The sequence below is a fragment of the Triticum aestivum genome, chromosome 3D (genome assembly GCF_018294505.1).
Source record: "Triticum aestivum cultivar Chinese Spring chromosome 3D, IWGSC CS RefSeq v2.1, whole genome shotgun sequence".
Classification (NCBI taxonomy): Eukaryota; Viridiplantae; Streptophyta; class Magnoliopsida; order Poales; family Poaceae; genus Triticum; species Triticum aestivum.
The window spans coordinates 284,366,329-284,390,293 of record NC_057802.1 but is presented as its reverse complement, the minus strand read 5'-3'; positions in this window follow the sequence as shown (position 1 = coordinate 284,390,293).

Here is a 23,965-nt window from a genome sequence, read left to right as displayed (position 1 = left end):
AATTTGTGGTATGATGAATATACTCACATGGAATTGGCGGGGGGCAGGAATCGCCGGATAGTTCACGATGTTTTGGCCCTCTCACAAGCCAACTCCCCAAAGCTTGTCTTTTGAGTGAAACAAGACATGATGTTAACAAAGTTCAAAATATTAAGTGGAGACTGGGTTTGGAAGGTTTTTGTGGTGTTTCAAGCAATGGTCTGAGTGGGGGTTTGGCTCTTTATTGGGACGAATCTCTACAAGTTTCAGTTCTTGACTCTTGTTCCCGATATATTGATGTAATGATTATTGATAACAGTCGTGGTGTTCGATGAAGAGGTACCTTTGTCTACGGGGAACCTCGCGTGGAGAACAGGCATTTGATGTGGGACCGTCTAACAAGGCTTCGGAGTGTTTCGGATGACCCCTGGATGGGGTGTGGCGATTTTAAAGAGGCTATGTAGTAGCATGAGCACTTCTCAAGGGCCATGCGTGCTGAAAATCAAATGACAACATTTCGAGATGCCCTGATAGATTGCGAACTATGGAATCTTGGATTTCTTGGTGCTCCCTTCACATATGATAATGGCCAGCGTGGTAACGCAAATGTTCGTGTGAGACTTGATCGCGCTTGTGCAGATGAGGCATGGAAGGAGTTGTTTCCTCCTTGATCGCGCTTGCATCTTCACGCTCAGATCACCTACCCGTTGTAGTGCAACTGAATCCTTAAGTAAATAACCCGCGACGTCGGGCTTGCCCTCGTATAAAATAACGTGGGAGAGGGATCCCTCACTCCCGGAGGTGGTAGCACATGTGTGGGCAACTAAAAGTCCAGATGGTGACCTGGGTACTGTTGCATCGTCCTTAAAGGAGTTGATGTATGATCTAAAAGAATGGAGCATGAACAAGTTTGGTAACGTGTTGAAAGAGATTGAGAAATTAAGGGGTGAGTTGGACGTGCTCCAACAGGGTAGTGCTAACCATGCAACTATCCGTAATAAAATGTTTCAACTTGATGAGCTCCTTTATCGGGAAGAGATGATGTCGCTTTGACGTTCCCGTGTGACTTGGTTGAAGGAGGGTGAGAGAAACACAAAGTACCTTCACCACCGAGCAGTCTGGTGGGCTCGAAGGAATTATATCCAGCACCTGAAGAAGGAAGATGGGTCGTGGTGTTCTTCCCCCTCTGACATGGAACGGATGGCCTCATCCTATTTCAAGGAGGTATATACCAAGGATCCCACCCTACAGCCTAAGGCTGTCTTGGACTATACTGTGCCCAAGGTTACTAAGGAGATGAACATTAAACTTGGGGCTCCTTTTACTGAGAAGGAGGTTTCTGATGCTTTATTTTAAATAGGATCATTGAAAGCACCTGGGCCCAACGAATTTCTGGCGCAATTTTTTCAGCGAAACTGGCTAGTCTTAAATGAGGACGTCATTGCTGCAGTACTTAATTTCTTTCAAATAGGATCTATGCCCGCTGGATTTAATGATACGGCTATTGTGTTGATTCCAAATGTGCAACACCCAGTTTGCCTCAAGGACTTTCGACCAATCAGCCTGTGCAATGTGATTTACGAAGTCGTGTCAAATGTTAATAGGCTACGGCCTTTTCGTGCGATCTCATTTCTGAAAATCAAAGTGCTTTCATTATCGGGCGACTTATTTTTGACAACTCAATTATAGCATTCGAGTGCATTCATTATATTCAGTCGTTGAAGGAGGGGTCCTTGATTTTTGCGCATATAAGCTGGACCTATCTAAAGCTTATGACCGAGTTGATTGGGATTTTTTGGAGAAGGCCCTCCTCAAACGGGGCTTCTCTCAGCGGTGGGTTTCTCATGTGATGGCTTGCATGCGCTCGGTTAAATTTTATGTTAAGTTCAATGGCAAGCTATTGGAATCCTTCTCTCCATCCAGAGGTCTTGGACAAGGTGATCCATTGTCCCCATTCCTATTTTTGTTTGTTGCTGATGCCTTGTCTGCCTTGGTGAATAATGCAATTGTGGAGGATGGATTAGAACCAGTGAAAATTTGTCGGTGCGCACCACCTATATCCCATCTGCTTTTCACGGATGATTCACTACTATTTTTTTGAGCTTCTGCTCGGCAGGCATCAGTGGTGAAAGGTTTGTTGAACACATATGTGACATCGATGGGGCAACTTATTAACCCTTCTAAGTGTTCCATCCTTTTCCCTGAGAAATGCTCGGCGGCTGTTATTGATGAGGTGAAAACATATTTGCAAGTTTCTCAGGAAGTGTTTGATCCAAAGTATCTAGGGCTTCCCGTTCCGGTTGAAAGAATGCAGAAGGTTCATTTTGAATCTATTCTTAGAGACATAGAAGAATACTGGTGCATTGGAGTGAATAGTATATGTCATGTGGATGCAAAGAGATTCTAATTAAGATTGTTGCCCAAGCAATTCCGACGTATGTAATGAGTGTCTTTCGGTTACCGGCCTCTGTTTGTGATGAGATGACTCGCTTAATGAGGTAATATTGGTAGGGAGTTCAAAGAGTGCCCCAAAGTTTCTGTGGGTATGATTATACGATATGCATCACACAATCTCAGATTCATCTATTCAAACCAACACAAAGTACTTCAAAGAGTGCCCCAAAGTTTCTACCGGAGAGTCAAGACGAAAACGTGTGCCAACCCCTATGCATAAGTTCACAAGGTCACTGAACCCACAAGTTGATCACCAAAACATACATCAAGTAGATCACGTGAATATCCCATTGTCACCACAGATAAGCACATGCAAGACATACATCAAGTGTTCTCAAATCCTTAAAGACTCAATCCGATAAGATAACTTCAAAGGGAAAACTCAATCCATCACAAGAGAGTAGAGGGGGAGAAACATCATAAGATCCAACTATAATAGCAAAGCTCGCGATACATCAAGATCGTGTCATATCAAGAACACGAGAGAGAGAGAGAGAGAGAGAGAGAGAGAGAGAGAGATCAAACACATAGCTGCTGGTACCTCAGCCCCGAGGGTGAACTACTCCCTCCTCGTCTTGGAGAGCGCCGGGATGATGAAGATGGCCACCGGTGAGGGATCCCCCCTCCGGCAGGGTGCCGGAACAGGGTCCCGATTGGTTTTTGGTGGCTACAGAGGCTTGCGGCGGCGGAACTCCCGATCTAGATTATGTTCTGGGGGTTTCTGTATTTATAGGAGAGGTTGGTGTGGAGAACAAGTCAGGGAGCACCACAGGGAGTCCACGAGGCAGGGGGCGCGCCCCAGGGGGTGGGCGTGTCCTCCACCCTCGTGGAGCCCATGGGACTCCCCTCCGGTAACTCTTCGTTCCAGTATTTTTTATATTTTCCAGAAAAAATATCCGTTGATTTTCAGCGCATTCCGAGAACTTTTATTTATGCACAAAAACAACACCACGGTAGTTCTACTGAAAACAGCGTCAGTCTGGGTTAGTTCTAACCAAATCATACCAAAATCATGTAAAAATATTATAAACATGGCATGAATACATCAAAAATTATAGATACGTTGGAGACGTATCAGCATCCCCAAGCTTAATTCCTGCTCGTCCTCAAGTAGGTAAATGATAAAAACAGAATTTTTGATGTGGAATGCTACCTAACATATTTATCAATGTAATCTTCTTTATTGTGGCAAGAATATTCAGATCCAAAAGATTCAAGAGAAAAGTTTAATATTGACATAAAAATAATAATACTTCAAGCATGCTAACCAAGCAATTATGTCTTATCAAAATAACATAGCCAAAGAAAGCTTATCCCTACAAAATCATATAGTTTGGCCATGCTTCATTTTCGTCACACAAAATGCTCCCATCATGCACAACCCCGATGACAAGCCAAGCAATTGTTTCATACTTAGCCTTTTCAAACTCTTTCAACTTTTACGCAATATATGAGCGCAAGCCATGGACATAGTACCATGGGTGGAATAGCATATGATGATCGAGGTTATGTGAGAAGAAAAAAAAGGAGAAAGTCTCACATTGACGCAGCTAATCAACGGGCTATGGAGATGCCCATCAATTCATGTCAATGCGAGGAGTAGGGATTGCCATGCAACGGATGCACTAGAGCTATAAATATATGAAAGCTCATCAAAAGAAACTAAGTGGGTGTGCATCCAACTTGCTTGCTCACGAAGACCTAGGGCATTTTGAGGAAGCCCATCATTGGAATATACAAGCCAAGTTCTATAATGAAAAATTCCCACTAGTATATGAATGTGACAAAATAAGAGACTCTCTATCATGAAGATCATGGTGCTACTTTGAAGCACAAGTGTGGAAAATGGATAGTAACATTGCCCCTTCTCTCTTTTTCTCTCATTTTTTTTGTTTGGGCTTCTTTGGCCTCTTTTTTTATTTTTTATTTTTATTTTTCGTCCGGAGTCTCATCCCGACTTGTGGGGGAATAATAGTCTCCATCATCCTTTCCTCACATGGGACAATGCTCTAATAATGAAAATCATCACACTTTTATTTACTTGCAACTCAAGAATTACAACTCGATACTTAGAATAAAATATGACTCTATGTGAATGCCTCCGGCGGTGTACCGGGATGTGCAATGAATCAAGAGTGACATGTATGTAAGAATTATGAAGGTGGCTTTGCCACAAATACGATGTCAACTACATGATCATGCAAAGCAATATGGCAATGATGGAGCGTGTCATAATAAACGGAACGGTCGAAAGTTGCATGGCAATATATCTCGGAATGGCTATGGAAATGCCATAATAGGTAGGTATGGTGGCTGTTTTGAGGAAGATATAAGGAGGCTTATGTGTGATTGATAGAGTGTATCATATCACGGAGTTTGGATGCACCGGCGAAGTTTGCACCAACTCTCAAGGTGAGAAAGGGCAATGCACGGTACCGAAGAGGCTAGCAATGATGGAAGGGTGAGAGTGCGTATAATCCATGTACTCAACATTAGTCATAAGGAACTCACATACTTATTGCAAAAATCTACAAGTCATCAAAACTAAGCACTACGCGCATGCTCCTAAAGGGATAGATTGGTAGGAAAAGACCATCGCTCGTCCCCGACCGCCACTCATAAGGAAAGCAATCAAAGAACACCCCATGCTTCAAATTTTTCACCAACGTTTACCATATGTGGATGCTACGGGACTTGCAATCGTCAACACAAGTATTTCTCAATTTCACAATTACCCAACTAGCATGACTCTAACATTACCACCTTTATATCTCAAAACAACTATCAAGTATCAAACTTCTCATAGTATTTAATGCACTCTATATGAAAGTTTTTATTATACCCATCTTGGATGCCTATCATATTAGGACTAATTTTATAGCCAAAGCAAATTACCATGTTGTTCTAAAAGACTCTCAAAATAATACTCCCTCCGTCCGGAAATACTCGTCGGAGGAATGGATGTATCTAGATGTATTTTAGTTCTAGATACATTCATTTTTATGCATTTGTCCGACAAGTATTTCCGGACAGAGGGAGTATAAGTGAAGCATGAGAGATCAACAATTTCTTCAAAATAAAACTACCGCCATGCTCTAAGAAGATATAAGTGAAGCACTAGAGCAAATGACAAACTACTCCAAAAGATATAAGTGAAGATCAATGAGTAGTTGAATAATTATGTAACTATGTGAAGACTATCTAATATTTAAGAATTTCAGATCTTGGTATATTATTCAAACAGCAAGCAAAACAAAAGAAAATAAAATGACGCTCCAAGCAAAACACATATCATGTGGTGAATAAAAATATAGCTCCAAGTAAAGTTACCGATGAACGAAGACGAAAGAGGGGATGCCATCCGGGGCATCCCCAAGCTTAGGCTCTTGGTTGTCCTTGAATATTACCTTTGGGTGCCTTGGGCATCCCCAATCTTAGGCTCTTGCCACTCCTTATTCCATAGTACATCGAATCTTTACCCAAAACTTGAAAACTTCACAACACAAAACTCAACAGAAAACTCGTTAGCTCCGTTAGAATAAGGAAATAAAATCACCACTTAGGTACTGTTGTGAACTCATTATAAATTCATATTGGTGTAATATCTACTGTATTCCAACTTCTCTATGGTTCATACCCTCCAATACTACTCATAGATTCATCAAATAAGCAAACAACACATAGAAAACAGAATCTGTCAAAAACAGGACAATCTGTAGTAATTTGTATCATTCGAATACTTATGTCACTCCAAAACTTCTGAAATAAATTGGTGGGCCTGAGGAATTTTTCTATTAATCATCTGCAAAAATAATCAACCTAAAAGCACTCTCCAGTAAAATATGGCAGCTAATCTCGTGAGCGAAAAAGTTTCTGTTTTTTTACAGCAAGATCGCAAAGACTTCACCCAAGTCTTCCCAAAGGTTCTACTTGGCACAAACACTAATTAAAACATAAAACCACATCTAAACAGAGGCTAGATGAATTTATTTATTACTAAACAGGATCAAAATGCAAAGAACAAAAAATAAAATTGGGTTGCCTCCCAACAAGCGCTAACGTTTAATGCCCCTAGCTAGGCATGATGATTTCAATGATGCTCACAAAAAAGATAAGAATTGAAACATAAAGAGAGCATCATGAAACACATGTCAAGCACATTTGAGTCTAACCCACTTCCTATGAATAAGGATTTTGTGAGCAAACAACTTATAGAAACAATAATCAACTAGCATAGGAAGGCAAAACAAGCATAACTGTAAAACTTTAAGCACATAGAGAGGAAACTTGATATTATTGCAATTCCTACAAGCATATGTTCCTCCCGCATAATAATTTTCAGTAGCATCATGAATGAATTCAACCATATAACCAGCACATAAAGCATTCTTTTCATGATCTACAAGCATAGAAAATTTACTACTCTCCACATAAGCAAAATTCTTCTCATTTGGAATAGTGGGAGTATCATAAGAAACTCGAATACTATAAATTGTTTCCATATTAAAAGAGTAATGTTCAGAAAAAGGGTAATCATAATCATGACAAGTTTTATAAATATAATCATCACTAATTTTTATAGCATAAGTGTCATCACAATAATCATCATAAGTAGCAACTTTGTTCTGATCATAATCAATTGAAACCTCTTCCAAGATAGTGGAATCATAACTAAATAAAGTCATGACCTCTCCAAATCCACTTTCATAATTGTCACAATAAGATTCAACACCCTCCAAAATAGTGGGATCATCACTTCCTAAAGTTGACACTCTTCCAAACCCACTTTTATCAATATAACCATCATAAATAGGAGGCATGCTATCATCATAATAAATTTGCATATCAAAACTTGGGAGGTTAAACATATCATCTTCATAAAACATAGCATCCCCAAGCTTGGGACAATCATTAATTGCAGCAAATAAATTCTCAAACTTGTCATTCTCATCAAACATGGCATCCCCAAGTGATACGTCTCCGTCGTATCTATAATTTTTTATTGTTCCATGCCAATATTCTACAACTTTTACATACTTTTGAAACTTTTTATACTATTTTTGAGACTAACATATTGATCCAGTGCCCAGTGCCAGTTCCTGTTTGTTGCATGTTTTTTGTTTCGCAGAAAATCCATATCAAACAGAGTCCAAACGGGATAAAAACTGACAGAGATTTTTTGGAATATATGTGATTTTTGGGAAAAAGAATCAACGCGAGACGATGCCCGAGGGGCCCACGAGGGTGAGGGACGCGCCCCAGGGGGTCAGGTGCGCCCTGGGCCCTCGTGGCCACTCCGTAAGGTGGTTGGTGCCCTTCTTTCGCCGCAAGAAAGCCAATATCCGGGTAAAAATCTTGTCCAAATTTCAGCCCAATCGGAGTTACGGATCTCCGGGAATATAAGAAATGGTGAAAGGCAGGGAACGCATAAACAAAGAGAGACAGAGAGACATATCCAATCTCGAAGGGGCTCTCGCCCCTCCCATGCCATGGAAGCCAAGGACCAGAGGGGAAACCCTTCTCCCATCTAGGGAGAAGGTCAAGGAAGAAGAAGAAGAAGAAGGGGGGCTTCTCCCCCTCTCTTCCGGTGGCGCCGGAACGCCGCCTGGGCCATCATCATCACCGCAAACTACACCAACTCCTCCGTCATCTTCACCAACATCTCCATCATCTTCCCCCATCTATCTACAACGGTCCACTCTCCCGCAACCCGCTCTACCCTCTACTTGAACATGGTGCTTTATGCTTCATATTATTATCCAATGATGTGTTGCCATCCTATGATATCTGAGTAGATTTTCGTTGTCCTATCGGTAATTGGTGAATTGCTATGATTGGTTTAATTTGCTTGTGGTTATGTTGCTGTCCTTTGGTGCCCATCATATGAGCGCGCGTGTGGATCACACCATAGGGTTAGTTGTATGTTGATAGGACTATGTATTGGAGGGCAAGAGTGACAGAAGCTTCAACCTAGCATAGAAATTGATGCATATGGAATTGAAGGGGGACCAATATATCTTAATGCTATGGTTGGGTTTTACCTTAATGAACGTTAGTAGTTGCGGATGCTTGCTAATAGTTCCAATCATAAGTGCATAGAATTCCAAGTCAGGGATGACATGCTAGCAGTGGCCTCTCCCACATAAAACTTGCTATCGGTCTAGTAAAGTAGTCAATTGCTTAGGGACAATTTCGCAACTCCTACCACCACTTTTCCACACTCGCTATACTAACTTTATTGCTTCTTTACTTAAAACAGCCCCTAGTTTTTATTTACGTGCTCTTTATATTCTTGCAAACCTATCCCACAACACCTACAAAGTACTTCTAGTTTCATACTTGTTCTAGGTAAAGCGAACGTCAAGCGTGCGTAGAGTTGTATCGGTGGTCGATAGAACTAGAGGGAATATTTGTTCTACCTTTAGCACCTCATTGGGTTCGACACTCTTACTTATCGAAAGTGGCTACAATTGATCCCCTATACTTGTGGGTTATCACCAAGCTTGGGCGTTTTCATATCATAAGCATAATCACTCTCGTCATTAATAGCATGGATAGCACCAATAGTATAGCAATTATCGTCATCACAATGAGTACTAGGAGCAACATCATTTGGGAGGGATACCTTTTTACCTTTGCTTCTCCGTCTTTTCTTTTTCTTCTTCCCATCATGTGTGGGTTTAATCCTTTTTTTGGAGCTCCTTATTAATGAGATTGGTTGAATAGAAAGCCCCTCCTCGTTACCTGATTCATCATAAGAAAGAATAGGAGGATATTGGGAAATCTCTTCCCTTTCATTAGTATTCTCTTCATCTTATATTTGTTTTCTTGTTTTTATGTAATTGGCAATATAAGGATTTTCAATGCAATTCACTGCACAATACATATAAATTTCCTCTAGATCCAAATCAAGAACTTTATCAAGGACAAATTCTGGCATATCCTTAGTTATACGTTTCATTTCTTCATAACCCACAAGCAAACTAAGTTCATTGTGATGCGCAAGGGAAATCAAGTCATCACAATTTTTGGACACGATACGATCATGAAACAATTTGCATTGGATATTTAAATGACCACATTCATTGCAAAGTTCACAAGGATGGCTACGACAATTTAAATTTTCAGCACAAACATCTAGCCTTTCTTGCAACCATTTAGTTTCTAAATACTTATGCCTCTTGCAAAATCTATCTTCCCTACTTGGTGTGTACTTGCAAACTCTATGCACTCCACAAAAATTAACATGCTTATAAGAGACATTTTCATCATGACTAGTGCAATCATCATTAGTACTATGGATATTCAAAGAGTTCGTAATAACAACATTGTAATCATGCTCATCATTCAAAGATTTAGTGCCAAACATTTTAATGCATTCTTCTTCTAGCACTTGGACACAATTTTCCTTTCCATCATTTTCACGAAAGATATTAAAAAGATGAAGCATATGAGGCACCCTCAATTCCATTTTTTACTTTTCTTCTATAAACTAAACTAGTGATAAAATAAGAAATTAAAAGATTCGATTGCAAGATCTAAAGATATACCTTCAAGCACTCACCTCCCCGGCAACGGCGCCAGAAAAGAGCTTGATGTCTACTACACAACCTTCTTCTTGTACACGTTGTTGGGCCTCCAAGTGCAGACGTTTGTAGGACAGTAGCAAATTTCCCTCAAGTGGACGACCTAAGGTTTATCAGTTCGTGGGAGGCGTAGGATGAAGATGGTCTCTCTCAAACAACCCTGCAACCAAATAACAAAGAGTCTCTTGTGTCCCCTACACACCCAATACAATGGCAAATTGTATAGGTGCACTAGTTCGGCGAAGAGATGGTGATACAAGTGCAATATCGATGGTAGATATAGGTTTTTGTAATCTGAAAATATAAAAATAGCAAGGTAACTAATGATAAAAGTGAGCACAAACGGTATTGCAATGCTAGGAAACAAGGCCTAGGGTTCATACTTTCACTAGTGCAAGTTCTCTCAACAATAATAACATAATTGGATCATATAACTATCCCTCAACATGCAACAAAGAGTCACTCCAAAGTCACTAATAGCGGAGAACAAACGAAGAGATTATTGTAGGGTATGAAACCACCTCAAAGTTATCCTTTTTGATCGATCTATTCAAGAGTCCATAGTAAAATAACACGAAGCTATTATTTCCGTTCGATATATCCTAGAGTTCGTACTAGAATAACACCTTAAGACACAAACCAACCAAAACCGTAATGTCACCTAGATACTCCAATGTCACCTCAAGTATCTGTGGGTATGATTATACGATATGCATCACACAATCTCAGATTCATCTATTCAAACCAACACAAAGTACTTCAAAGAGTGCCCCAAAGTTTCTACCTGAGAGTCAAGACGAAAACGTGTGCCAACCCCTATGCATAAGTTCACAAGGTAACTGAACCCGCAAGTTGATCACCAAAACATACATCAAGTAGATCATGTGAATATCCCATTGTCACCACAGATAAGCACATGCAAGACATACATCAAGTGTTCTTGATACGTCTCCATTGTATCTACTTTTCCAAACACTTTTTCCCTTGTTTTGGACTCTAACTTGCATGATTTGAATGGAAGTAACCTGGACTGACGCTGTTTTCAGCAGAATTGCCATGGTGTTATTTTTGTGCAGAAATAAAAGTTCTCCGAATGACCTGAAACTTCACGGAGAATATTTTTGGAATTAATAAAAAATACTGGCGAAAGAATCAACACCAGGGGGCCCACACCCTGTCCACGAGGGTGGGGGTGTGCCTACCCCCTGGGCGCGGCCCCCTGCCTCGTGGCCCCCCTGGAGCTCCACCGACCTCAACTCCAACTCTATATATTCACGTCGGGGAGAAAAAAACCAGAGAGAAGGATTCATCGCGTTTTACGACATGGAGCCGCCGCCAAGCCCTAATCTCTCTCGGGAGGGTTGATGTGGATTCTGTTCGGGGCTTCGGAGAGGGGACCATCCTCCATCACCAATTTCATGATGCTCACCATCGTGCGTGAATAATTCCATCGTAGGCTTGCTGGACGGTGATGGGTTGGATGAGATTTATCATGTAATCGAGTTAGTTTTGTTAGGGTTTGATCCCTAGTATCCATTATGTTCTGAGATTGATGTTGCTATGACTTTGCTATGCTTAATGCTTGTCACTAGGGCCCGAGTGCCATGTTTTCAGATCTGAACCTATTATGGTTTCATGAATATATGTGAGTTCTTGATCCTATCTTGCAAGTCATTAGTCACCTATTATGTGTTATGATCCATTAACCCTGAAGTGACAATAATCGGGATACTTACCGGTGATGACCGTAGTTTGAGGAGTTCATGTATTCACTAAGTGTTAATGCTTTGGTCCGGTATTCTATTAAAAGGTGGCCTTAATATCCCTTAGTTTCCAATAGGACCCCGCTGCCACGGAAGGGTAGGACAAAAGATGTCATGCAAGTTCTTTTCCATAAGCACGTATGAGTATATTCGAAATACATGCCTACGTTACATTGATGAACTGGAGCTAGTTCTGTGTCACCCTATGTTATAACTATTGCATGAGCAATCGCATCCATAATAATTCTCCATGACTGATCCAATGCCTACGAGCTTTTCACATATTGTTCTTTGCTTAGTTACTTTACCGTTGCCACTATTACAATTACTACAAAACTACTACTGTTGCTTTTGTCACCGTTACCGTTACTTCCATACTACTTTGCTACTAAATACTTTGCTGCAGATATTAAGTTTACCAGGTGTGGTTGAATTGACAACTCAACTGCTAATACTTGAGAATATTCTTTGGCTCCCCTTGTGTCGAATCAATAAATTTGGGTTGAATACTCTACCCTCGAAAACTGTTGCGATCCCCTATACTTGTGGGTTATCAAGACTATTTTCTGGTGCCGTTGCCGGGGAGCAGAGCTCTATTCTTTGAGTCACTTGGGATTTATATCTGTTGATCACTGTGAGGAACTTGAAAGACGAAAGAACTAAGATTTTTCCCTCAACTACGAGGGGAGGTAAGGAACTGCCATCTAGCTATGCACTTGATTCACCTTCTGTTTTGAGTAAGCTTGCGACACCTAAACCTGCTTCTGCTATTAATTCTGATATGTCGCATGTTATTGATGATGCCACTTCTGCTATGCATGATACTTATGATGAAACTACTTCTATGCTTGATACTACTGTGCCATTAGGTGAATTTCTTGATGAACAACTTGCTAGGGCTAGAGAGAATGAAATTATTGAAACTGATAATATTGATGAAAGTGATGATGAAGATTCTCCCCCTGGATATGAATTGCCTGTTGTGCCTGAGGGTTATGTTATGGATGAAGAAACTGCTAGAGATTTTCTTCCTTGCAATGATAGATATGATCTTAAGAAATTATTAGCCAAGCTGAAAGAGAAATCTTTGAATGCTAGAATGAAATATGACCCTGCTTTTGCTACTTCACCTATCTGTATTTCCGATAAGGATTATGATTTCTCTTTCGACCCTGAGATAATTACTTTGGTTGAATCTGATCCTTTTTATGGCTATGAATCTGAAACTGTTGTGGCACATCTTACAAAATTAAATGATATAACCACCATATTCACTAATGATTTGAAAACTCGCTACTACTATATCCTTAAATTATTTCCGTTCTCATTAAAGGGTGATGCTAAAACATGGTTTAATTCTCTTGATCCTGGTTGTGTGTGTAGTCCCCAGGATATGATTTATTACTTCTCTACTAAATATTTCCCCGCTCATAAGAAACAAGCTGCTTTAAGGGAAATATATAATTTTGTGCAAATTGAAGAAGAGAGTCTCCCACAAGCTTGGGGAGGCTTCTCCGATTAGTTAATGCTTTGCCTGATCATCCTCTCAAGAAAAATGAAATACTTGATATCTTTATAATGGACTAACCGATGCTTCCAGAGACCACCTGGATAGTTGTGCTGGTTGTGTTTTCAGGGAAAGAATAGTTGAGCAAGCTGAATTGCTATTGAATAATATGTTGGCTAATGAAAATAATTGGACACTTCCTGAACCAACTCCTGAGCCAACTCCGAAGAAAAGGGGTATTCTATTTCTCAGTCCTGAAGATATGCAAGAGGCAAAGAAATCTATGAAAGAAAAAGGTATTAAAGCTGAAGATGTTAAGAATTTACCACCTACTGAAGAAATACATGGTCTTGATAACCCGACACAGGTAGTAAAGGTAAATTCTCTCTATAGATTTGATGAAGGTGATATTCCTCGTTATAAGTCTGCTAGCCAATGCTTAGATGAGTTTGATAATTTTATTGTTAAACAAGAAAACTTCAATGCTTATGTTGGTAGACAATTGAAACGTAATGCTTATATGATCGAACACTTGAGTGATTATATGTCTAGAGTTAAAGGTGAACTTAAACTTATTAGTAAAACATGCTTCTATGGTTACCACTCAAGTAGAGCAAGTGCTTAAAGCTCAGAATGATTTGCTTAATGAATTAAATAATAAGAAAATTGATAATGTTGTTAGAGTTATGACTAGAGGGGGTAAAACGACTCAGGAACCTTTGTATGCTGAGGGCCACCCCAAGAGAATTGAGCAAGATTCTCAGAGAACTAATGTTGATGCACCTAGTCCTTCTAAAAAGAAGAAAAAGAAAAATGATAGGACTTTGCATGCTTCTAGTGAACCTGTTGTTGACACACTTGAGAATCCCAATGATATTTCTATTTCTGATGCTAAAACACAATCTGGTAATGAACATGAACCTAGTGATAATGTTAATGATGATGTTCATGTTGATGCTCAACCTAGCAATAACAATGATGTAGAAATTGAACATGTTGTTGATCTTGATAACCCACAATCAAAGAATCAACGTTATGATAAGAGAGACTTCATTGCTAGGAAGCACGGTAAAGAAAGAGAACCATGGGTTCAGAAACCCATGCCTTTTCCTCCTAAACCATCCAAGAAAAAGGATGATGAGGATTTTGAGCGCTTTGCTGAAATGATTAGACCTATCTTTTTGCGTATGCGTTTGACTGATATGCTTAAAATGAATCCTTATGCTAAGTATATGAAAGAAATTGTTACTAATAAAAGAAAGATATCGGAAGCTGAAATTTCCACCATGCTTGCTAATTATACTTTTAAAGGTGGAATACCAAAGAAACTTGGAGATCCAGGATTACCCACTATATCATGCTCCATTAAAAGAAACTATGTTAGAACTGCTTTATGTGATCTTGGAGCCGGTGTTAGTGTTATGCCTCTCTCTTTATATCGTAGACTTGATTTAAATAAGTTGACACCTACTGAAATATCTTTGCAAATGGCCGATAAATCAACTGCTATACATGTCGGTATTTGTGAGGATGTGCCTGTTGTGGTTGCAAACGTTACTATTTTAACGGACTTTGTTATTCTTGATATTCCTGAGGACGATAGTATGTCTATTATCCTTGGTAGACCCTTTTTGAATACTGCAGGGGCTGTTATTGATTGCAACAAAGGCAATGTCACTTTTCATGTTAATGGTAATGAGCATACGGTACACTTTCCGAGAAAACAACCTCAAGTCCACAGTATCGATTCTATTGGAAAAATCCCAACGATTACTATTAGAGGTTTTGAATTTCCTCTCCTTACTGTCAAGAAGAAATATGATATTCTTATTGTTGGGGATGTGCATATCCCCGTTGAGGTAACCTAGTGTTATTCAAAATTTCTCCGGTTCCATGTTATTCGAAAAGAGTTTGTTAACAAGACTTGGTCAACCTTGTTAGTGGATTCCTTTTGATGAGCATGAGATGGATGAAGTTAGAAAGCACAACCTTCTGTACCCTCCTTTTACTTTCTGTTATTTAGATTAAATAAAGCAAAAATAGTATTTTAGTCTGTTTTCTGAATTGTCCTTGCAATAAAAAATACCCCGAAAATAAAAGTTCTCCAAATGTCCCAAAAATGAAATATGATTTTTTCTAGAATATTTAAGAATTATTGACACTGAGAACACACCAGGGGGAGCCAGCACCTGGCCACAAGGGTCCAGGGCACACCCACACCCCCTGGGCGCGCCCCCCTGCCTCGTGGGCCCCACGTGCCCCCTCCACTTATTCCAGCACCCACACACTGGTTCTTCCTCCAGAAAAATTCACCACACAGGTCAAACTCGTGTTCTAGCTTGTTTTGCTGCGATTTTCGATCTCCTTGCTCAAAGCTCCACTCAAAAAACTGCTTTGGGGAATTGTTCTTCGGTATGTGACTCCTCCAATGGTCCAATTAGTTTTTGTTCTAGTGCTTTATTTATTGCAATTTTTTGCTGCTGAGGTGACTCTGTTCTTGAGCTTGCATGTCAAATTTATATGGTCCCAAGTAGTTCTAATGCATGATATAGTTTCTAGGCACTTGTGAGAGTAGTTGCTATCAATATTGTTGAGTTTGGTTCACTTTTATTTTGAGTTGCTAAAAATTTCAGAAATTTTTAGAAAATGATGAAGAGATTATTGAGGGGCTCTTCGAGCCGAAGCTCGAAGGATAAGCAAAGTGAAGAGGATAAGAAGCCCAAATATAATCTCCCTCGCACCGCGGAGGTTCGGCCGTGTGAATGGCCTTGTGATAAGTTCTTGAGAGCAGCCGGGATTCATGATGATTTTTATTACCTGGCTGAGAATGCGGGCCTCGCCGACTTCCTCCACGACCAGCTTGAACAGTATCTCCTACTCACTAATATTTTTGTGTAAATTTTTCATTTCCATTCTACGAGATCACCACCTTCGGTGGATTTTTATTTATATGATGAGTACAGGGAGATGTCCCTTTATGATTTTTGTGCGGTTTGCAAGTTACCCTTTGCGGGCAACATAGAGGAACCACATCGTAATGATGTGGAAGGGTTTATTGATATGATTGCTGTAGGGGAAACGAGGAAAGTTTCCGATGCAAGAATCACTAGCATACATTTTCCTGTTCTGTGTTACTTCGCAATATTTGCCAGTAGATGCTTAATTGGTCGTGGGAACAGTGGAAACCATAGTGCCCTTGATATTGTTATTTTGTGCCATGCCTTGTTTCATGATACAACTTTCAGTTTAGGCGCTATTATTGCTAAACGATTAAGTCTGAACCATACAAAAGGCCCCATCTTCGGTGGCATCTTTGCTTCGCCCCTTGCTGCACACTTTAATATACCTATTAGGCATTATGAGAAAGAAGAAAAGTTGTTGCCCCCTGTCTTTCTAGATTATAAGAGTATGGTAGCACATGACTTTATTGTTAAAAATAAGAAGAAACTGCTTAAGTATAATTTGATATTTGATAAAAATTATTGTGAGACTATTACTTTGCCTGTGCCCTCTTTGTTTGACATATTTTCAAGCACATACCTCACTTTGCCAGAGGCCATTCATGCATATTTGAGCGCGACACCTGCTCCAGAGGCTGAGCCGGAGCCATAACTTGACCCTTATCGGCAGTCTGTTTATCAGTGGGATCCGGAGGAGATCGCCAACCAGTGGCACCCCGAGGATCCTCCTCACTACACCGGAGAGGACCACTTTGATCCATGGGCATAGACCAACTTAGGCCAAAAGCCTAAGCTTGGGGGAGTACGTATTTCTCACCGACATTACATTCATGTTCACACACTTATTCTAGTTGTCGGTGCTCATACTTTTTCACTGTAATATCCATGCTTTATTTTCCTTTTTCTCGCTTTCTTCTTGTGTGTTTGAAAAACCTTAAGAAAAACCAAAAGATTAGTTGTAGCTTTTAGATAGTTTACTTTCCATGCTTGTAGTAGTAGTAATTAAAAGAAAACACAAAAAAGATTTCTTGTTCTTCTTTTGCTTGTTGGGAGCTTTCCCGTGTAAATAGTTTTATTTCTTTTCTTGTTCTTTGGGGGTCGAGAGGAGAAGACCATAATGAAAATGCTGAAGTGGCTCTTATATGCATTATTGTTGATTTAACAAAGAGCCCATATTACTTTGTCTTCTCCCTTGTATTAAATGCTTGCAGATTCCAGCTTAGTCCAATGCACGTGCACTGTTATTATTATCCACACCATTCGGTCGTGCAAGTGAAAGGCAATAATGACGATATATGATGGATTGATTGAGATGAGAAAAGCTGGTATGAACTCGACCTCTCTTGTTTTTGTAAATATGAGTAGTTCATCATTCCTGATTCACCCTATTATGAATGAAACATGTTTGCAATGACAATTACAGATTACAGTTGCTTATGCCATGCTTAATTAGCTAGGAGTTTATAATGGTTTACCTTGCGTGCCAACATGCTATTAAAATGGTTGTGATGTGGTATGATAGGGTGGTATCCTCCTTTGAACGATTCGAGTGGCTTGACTTGGCACATGTTCACGCATGTAGTTGAAACAAAATCAACATAGCCTCCACGATATTTATGTTCATGGTGGATTATATCCTACTCATGCTTGCACTCAATGTTTATTAATTTTAATGCATGTTCATGATTGTTGTCGCTCTCTAGTTGGTCGCTTCCCAGTCTTTTTCTAGCCTTCACTTGTACTAAGCGGGAATACTGCTTGTGCATCCACTTCCATAAACCCCGAAGTTATTCCATATGAGTCCACCATACCTTCCTATATGCGGTATCTACCTGCCGTTCCAAGTAAATTTGTATGTGCCAAACTCTAAACCTTCAAATGAAATTCTGTTTTGTATGCTCGAATAGCTCATGTATCAACTAGGGTTGTCTGTATCTTCCATGCTAGGCGGATTATTCTCAAGAGGAGTGGACTCCGCTCCTCACTCACGAGAAAATGGCCGGTCACTGGGATGCCCAGTCCCATGCTCAAACCAAATAAAAATAATTGCAAACAAAACTCCCCCAGGACTACTGTTAGTTGGAGGCACCCGTTGTTTCGGGCTAGCCATGGATTGATGCTTGTTGGTGGTGGGGGAGTATAAACTTTACCATTCTGCTTGGGAACCGCCTATAATGTGTGTAGCATGGAAGATATCGAGATCTCTCGGTTGTTATGTTGACAATGAAAGTATGCCGCTCAAAATATTATTCATCTCTGCTTTAAAACCGAGCTCTGGCACCTCTACAAATCCCTGCTTCCCTCTGCGAAGGGCCTATCTATTTACTTTTATGTTGAGTCATCCTCCTCTTATTAAAAAGCACCAGTTGGAGAGCACCGCTGTCATTTGCATCCATTACTATAAATTTATATTGAGTATGACTATGACTGGATCTCTTTTACCATGAATTACAATGTTTAGTTAGTCCTTGATCTTCAGAGGTGCTCTGCATTTATGTTTTGTGGTCTCAGAAAGGGCTAGCGAGATACCATCTTGTTATATCATATTATGATTGTTTTGAGGAAGTGTTGTCATCCGAGATTTATTATTATTGCTCGCTAGTTGATTATGCCATTGATATGAGTAAATATGAGACCTAAGTGTTATTGTGAATATGGTTAGTTCATAATATTTGCTGAAAACTTGAATGTTGGCTTTACATATTTACAACAACAAGAGCAAACAGAGTTTGTAAAAGTTTTTCTTTATCACTTTTAGTTTATCAACTGAATTGCTTGAGGACAAGCAAATGTTTAAGCTTGGGGGAGTTGATACGTCTCCATCGTGTCTACTTTCCAAACACTTTTTCCCTTGTTTTAGACTCTAACTTGCATGATTTGAATGAAACTAACCCGGACTGACGTTGTTTTCAGCAGAATTGCCATAGTGTTATTTTTGTGCAGAAATAAAAGTTCTCGGAATGACCTGAAACTTCACGGAGAATATTTTTGGAATTAATAAAAAATACTGGCGAAAGAATCAAGACCAGGGGGCCCACACCCTGTCCATAAGGGTGGGGGCGCGCCCCCCTGCCTCGTGGGCCCCCTGGAGCTCCACCGACCTCAACTCCAACTCATTATATTCACGTTCGGGGAGAAAAAACCCAGAGAGAGGGATTCATCGCGTTTTACGATACGAGCCGCCACCAAGCCCTAATCTCTCTTGGGAGGGCTGATCTGGAGTCCGTTCGGGGCTCCGAAGAGGGAAATCCATCGCTATCGTCATCATCAACCATCCTCCATCACCAATTTCATGATGCTCACCGCCGTGCGTGAGTAATTCCATCATAGGCTTGCTGGACGGTGATGGGTTGGATGAGATTTATCATGTAATCGAGTTAGTTTTGTTAGGGTTTGATCCCTAGTATCCATTATGTTCTGAGATTGATGTTGTTATGACTTTGCTATGCTTAATGCTTGTCACTAGGGCCCGAGTGCCATGATTTCAGATCTGAACCTATTATGTTTTCATGAATATATGTGAGTTCTTGATCCTATCTTGCAAGTCATTAGTCACCTATTATGTGTTATGATCCGTTAACCCCGAAGTGACAATAATCGGGATACTTACCGGTGATGACCGTAGTTTGAGGAGTTCATGTATTCACTAAGTGTTAATGCTTTGGTCCGGTACTCTATTAAAAGGAGGCCTTAATATCCCTTAGTTTCCAATAGGACCCCGCTGCCACGGGAGGGTAGGACAAAAGATGTCATGCAAGTTCTTTTCCATAAGCACGTATGACTATATTCGGAATACATGCCTACGTTACATTGATGAACTGGAGCTAGTTCTGTGTCACCCTATGTTATAACTATTGCATGAGGAATCGCATCCGACATAATTCTCCATCACTGATCCAATGTCTACGAGCTTTTCACATATTGTTCTTTGCTTAGTTACTTTACCATTGCCACTGTTACAATTACTACAAAACTACTACTCTACTTTTGTCACCGTTACCGTTACTTCCATACTACTTTGCTACTAAATACTTTGCTGCAGATATTAAGTTTACCAGGTGTGGTTGAATTGACAACCCAACTGCTAATACTTGAGAATATTCTTTGGCTCCCCTTGTGTCGAATCAATAAATTTGGGTTGAACACTCTACCCTCAAAAACTGTTGCGATCCCCTATACTTGTGGGTTATCAGTTCTCAAATCCTTAAAGACTCAATCCGATAAGATAACTTCAAAGGGAAAACTCAATCCATCACAAGAGAGTAGAGGGGGAGAAACATCATAAGATCCAACTATAATAGCAAAGCTCGCGATACATCAAGATCGTGCCATATCAAGAACACGAGAGAGAGAGAGAGAGAGATCAAACACATAGCTACTGGTACATGCCCTTAGCCCCGAGGGTGAACTACTCCCTCCTCGTCATGGAGGGGATGATGAAGATGGCCACCGGTGAGGTATCTCCCCTCCGGCAGGGTGCCGGAACAGGGTCCCGATTGGTTTTTGGTGGCTCCAGAGGCTTGCGGCGGTGGAACTCCCGATCTAGGTTATGTTCTGGGGGTTTCTGTATTTATAGGAGAGGTTGGCGTCAAGAAAAAGTCAGGGGGCCCACAGGGAGTCCACGAGGCAGGGGGCACGCCCTCCACCCTCGTGGGGCCCACGGGACTCCCCTCCGGTAACTCTTCGTTCTAGTATTTTTTTAATTTTCTAGAAAAAATCTCTGTTGATTTTCAGCGCATTCCGAGAACTTTTATTTCTGCACAAAAATAACACCACGGTAGTTCTGCTGAAAACAGCGTCAGTCCGAGTTAGTTCTAACCAAATCATACCAAAATCATGTAAAAATATTATAAACATGGCATGAATACATCAAAAATTATAGATACGTTGGAGACGTATCAGTCTTGAATTGTTTAAAAAAGGGACTATTTGGAGGGTGGGTAATGGTACTCAGATTTGTACTTGGCGAGACCCATGCCCTTGTGGTCCTTCCTTCAAACCGATCACTCCAAAGAGGAATTGCCGTTTGAACCGAGTTTCTGACTTAATGGATGACAATGGTTTCGGAATAATCAGCTGCTCAATGAGCACTTTTGGCCTATGGATGTGCTGCAAATTCGTAAGATTCGTACGTCTCCGAGACAGCAAGATGATTTTCTTGCTTGGCATCCGGGGACAAGTGGAAGCTTCACAGTTAGGAGTGCCTATCATCTAGCTATGCAAAACCATGAGGAAGCCTTTTCTAATGGTGCTTCTAGTGCTCAACCTGATGGTACACGGCCAATTTGGAACCTTATCTGGCAAGCCACTGTCCCGCAAAAGATGAAAGTGTTGGCATGGAAGGCAGTGATTCCCTTACTACATTTAAGTGCATGCAATATAGACACCTTCGAACGAGTGCAACTTGCCCGCATTGTGGTGTCGAAGATGAGAGTGAAGGAAATATGCCCTAGAGGCAAATAAAGTTGTTATTTATATTTCCTTATATCATGATAAATATTTATTATTCATGCTAGAATTGTATTAACCGGAAACTTAGTACATGTGTGAATACATAGACAATACTGAGTGTCCCTAGTATGCCTCTACTTGACTAGCTCGTTAATCAAAGATGGTTAAGTTTCCTGACTATAGACATGTGTTGTCATTTGGTGAACGGGATCACATCATTAGAGAATGATGTGATGGACAAGACCATCGGTTAGCTTAGCATAATGATCGTTTACTTTTATTGCTATTGCTTTATTCATGACTTATACATGTTCCTCTGACTATGAGATTATGCAACTCCCGAATACTGGAGGAACACCTTGTGTGCTATCAAACGTCACAACGTAACTGGGTGATTATAAAGATGCTCTGCAGGTGTCTCCGATGGTGTTTGTTGAGTTGGCATAGATCGAGATTAGGATTTGTCACTCCGTGTATCGGAGAGGTACTCTGGGCCCTCTCGGTAATGATCGTCACTATAAGCCTTGCAAGCAATGTGACTAATGAGTTAGTTGCGGGATGATGCATTATGGAACGAGTAAAGAGACTTGCCGGTAACGAGATTGAATTAGGTATGATGATACCGACGATCGAATCTCGGGCAAGTAACATACTGATGACAAAGGGAACAACGTATGTTGTTATGCGGTTTGACCGATAAAGATCTTCGTAGAATATGTAGGAACCAATATGAGCATCCAGGTTCCGCCATTGGTTATTGACCAGAGATGTGTATCCGTCATGTCTACATAGTTCCGCACGCTTAACGTTCGATGACGATTCGTATTATGAGTTATATGTGATTTGATGACCGAAGTTTGTTCGGAGTCCCGGATGAGATCATGGACATGACGAGGAGTCTCGAAATGGTCGAGACATAAAGATTGATATATTGGACGATGTTATTCGGACACCGGATGAGTTCCGAGAGGTACCGGATAACTATCGGAGTGCCGGAGGGTTATCGGAACCCCCCTGGGGAACTAATGGGCCTTCATGGGCCTTAGTGGGGAGAGAGAAGGGCCACAAGGGGCTGGCCGCGTGCCTCCCCCCTAGGTCCGAATTGGACTAGGGGAAGGGGGGGCGCCCCCTTTCCTTCCCTTCTCCCTCTCCCTTCCTTCTTCCCCCTTCCTCCAGATGGAGTCCTACTAGGACTTGGAGTCGACTCCTCTCTTCTAGCGCGCCCTACAGGGGCCGGCCGGCCTCCCCCTCCCCTCCTTTATATACGGGGGCAGGGGGCACCCTAGAACACACAAGATCAATTGTCTTAGCCGTGTGCGGTGCCCCCTCCACAGTTACACACCTCGGTCATATCGTCGTAGTGCTTAGGCAAAGCCCTGCGCCGGTAACATCATCATCACCGTCACCAAGCCGTCGTGCTGACCAAACTCTTCCTCGTCCTCGACTGGATCAAGAGCTCGAGGGACGTCATCGAGCTGAACGTGTGCTAAACGCGGAGGTGCCGTACGTTCGGTGCTTGGATCGGTTGGATCGCGAAGACGTTCGACTACATCAACCGCGTAACTAAACGCTTCCGCTTTTGGTCTACGAGGGTACGTGGACACACTCTCCCCGCTCATTTCTATGCTTCTCCTAGAATAGATCTTGCGTGATCGTAGGATTTTTTTTGAAATACTACGTTCCCCAACAGCGAGCTCATTCCATGTTGGCGTGTAAGGAAGCAGTGCAGCTCTAGGAAGGAATCAGGAGGATGTGACCAATCCCGAGCAACGAATGACTAGTAAATACTAGGGAAGAATGGCTTCTCAATGTGCTGGCAAACTGCACTGAGAGGGTACGTGACATGGTGCTGATTTTAATGTGGAGAGTATAGAATTTGCGGACCGATTTATTACATGGGAAGGACCAAGTTCCGGTAAAAATCTCGGTCGACCTTTTGAATAGCTATCTGAACTCTTTATGGCATGCAAAAAAGTACAACATGGAGGAGATGATCAAAGGTAAAATGGTAGAGAGAGGGGGGTGTTCAGAACCCAAGAACAAGGAAACTGCGTCGGCCGACCATGGCCTGCTCCTGCTGCAGGATGGATCGCCCTTTCGGTTGACGGTTCGTTCTCCTCAGATGGGATTGTGAGTTCAGGGATGGTCCCTAGGAATCCGGATGGAAGCTTGATCTTTGTTGCTTGCCCACACCTCTGTTTCTGGAACGATGCCTCGAAGCGGAACTACAAGGAATTAGGGAGGGTCTAGCGCTAGCTTCGGAGC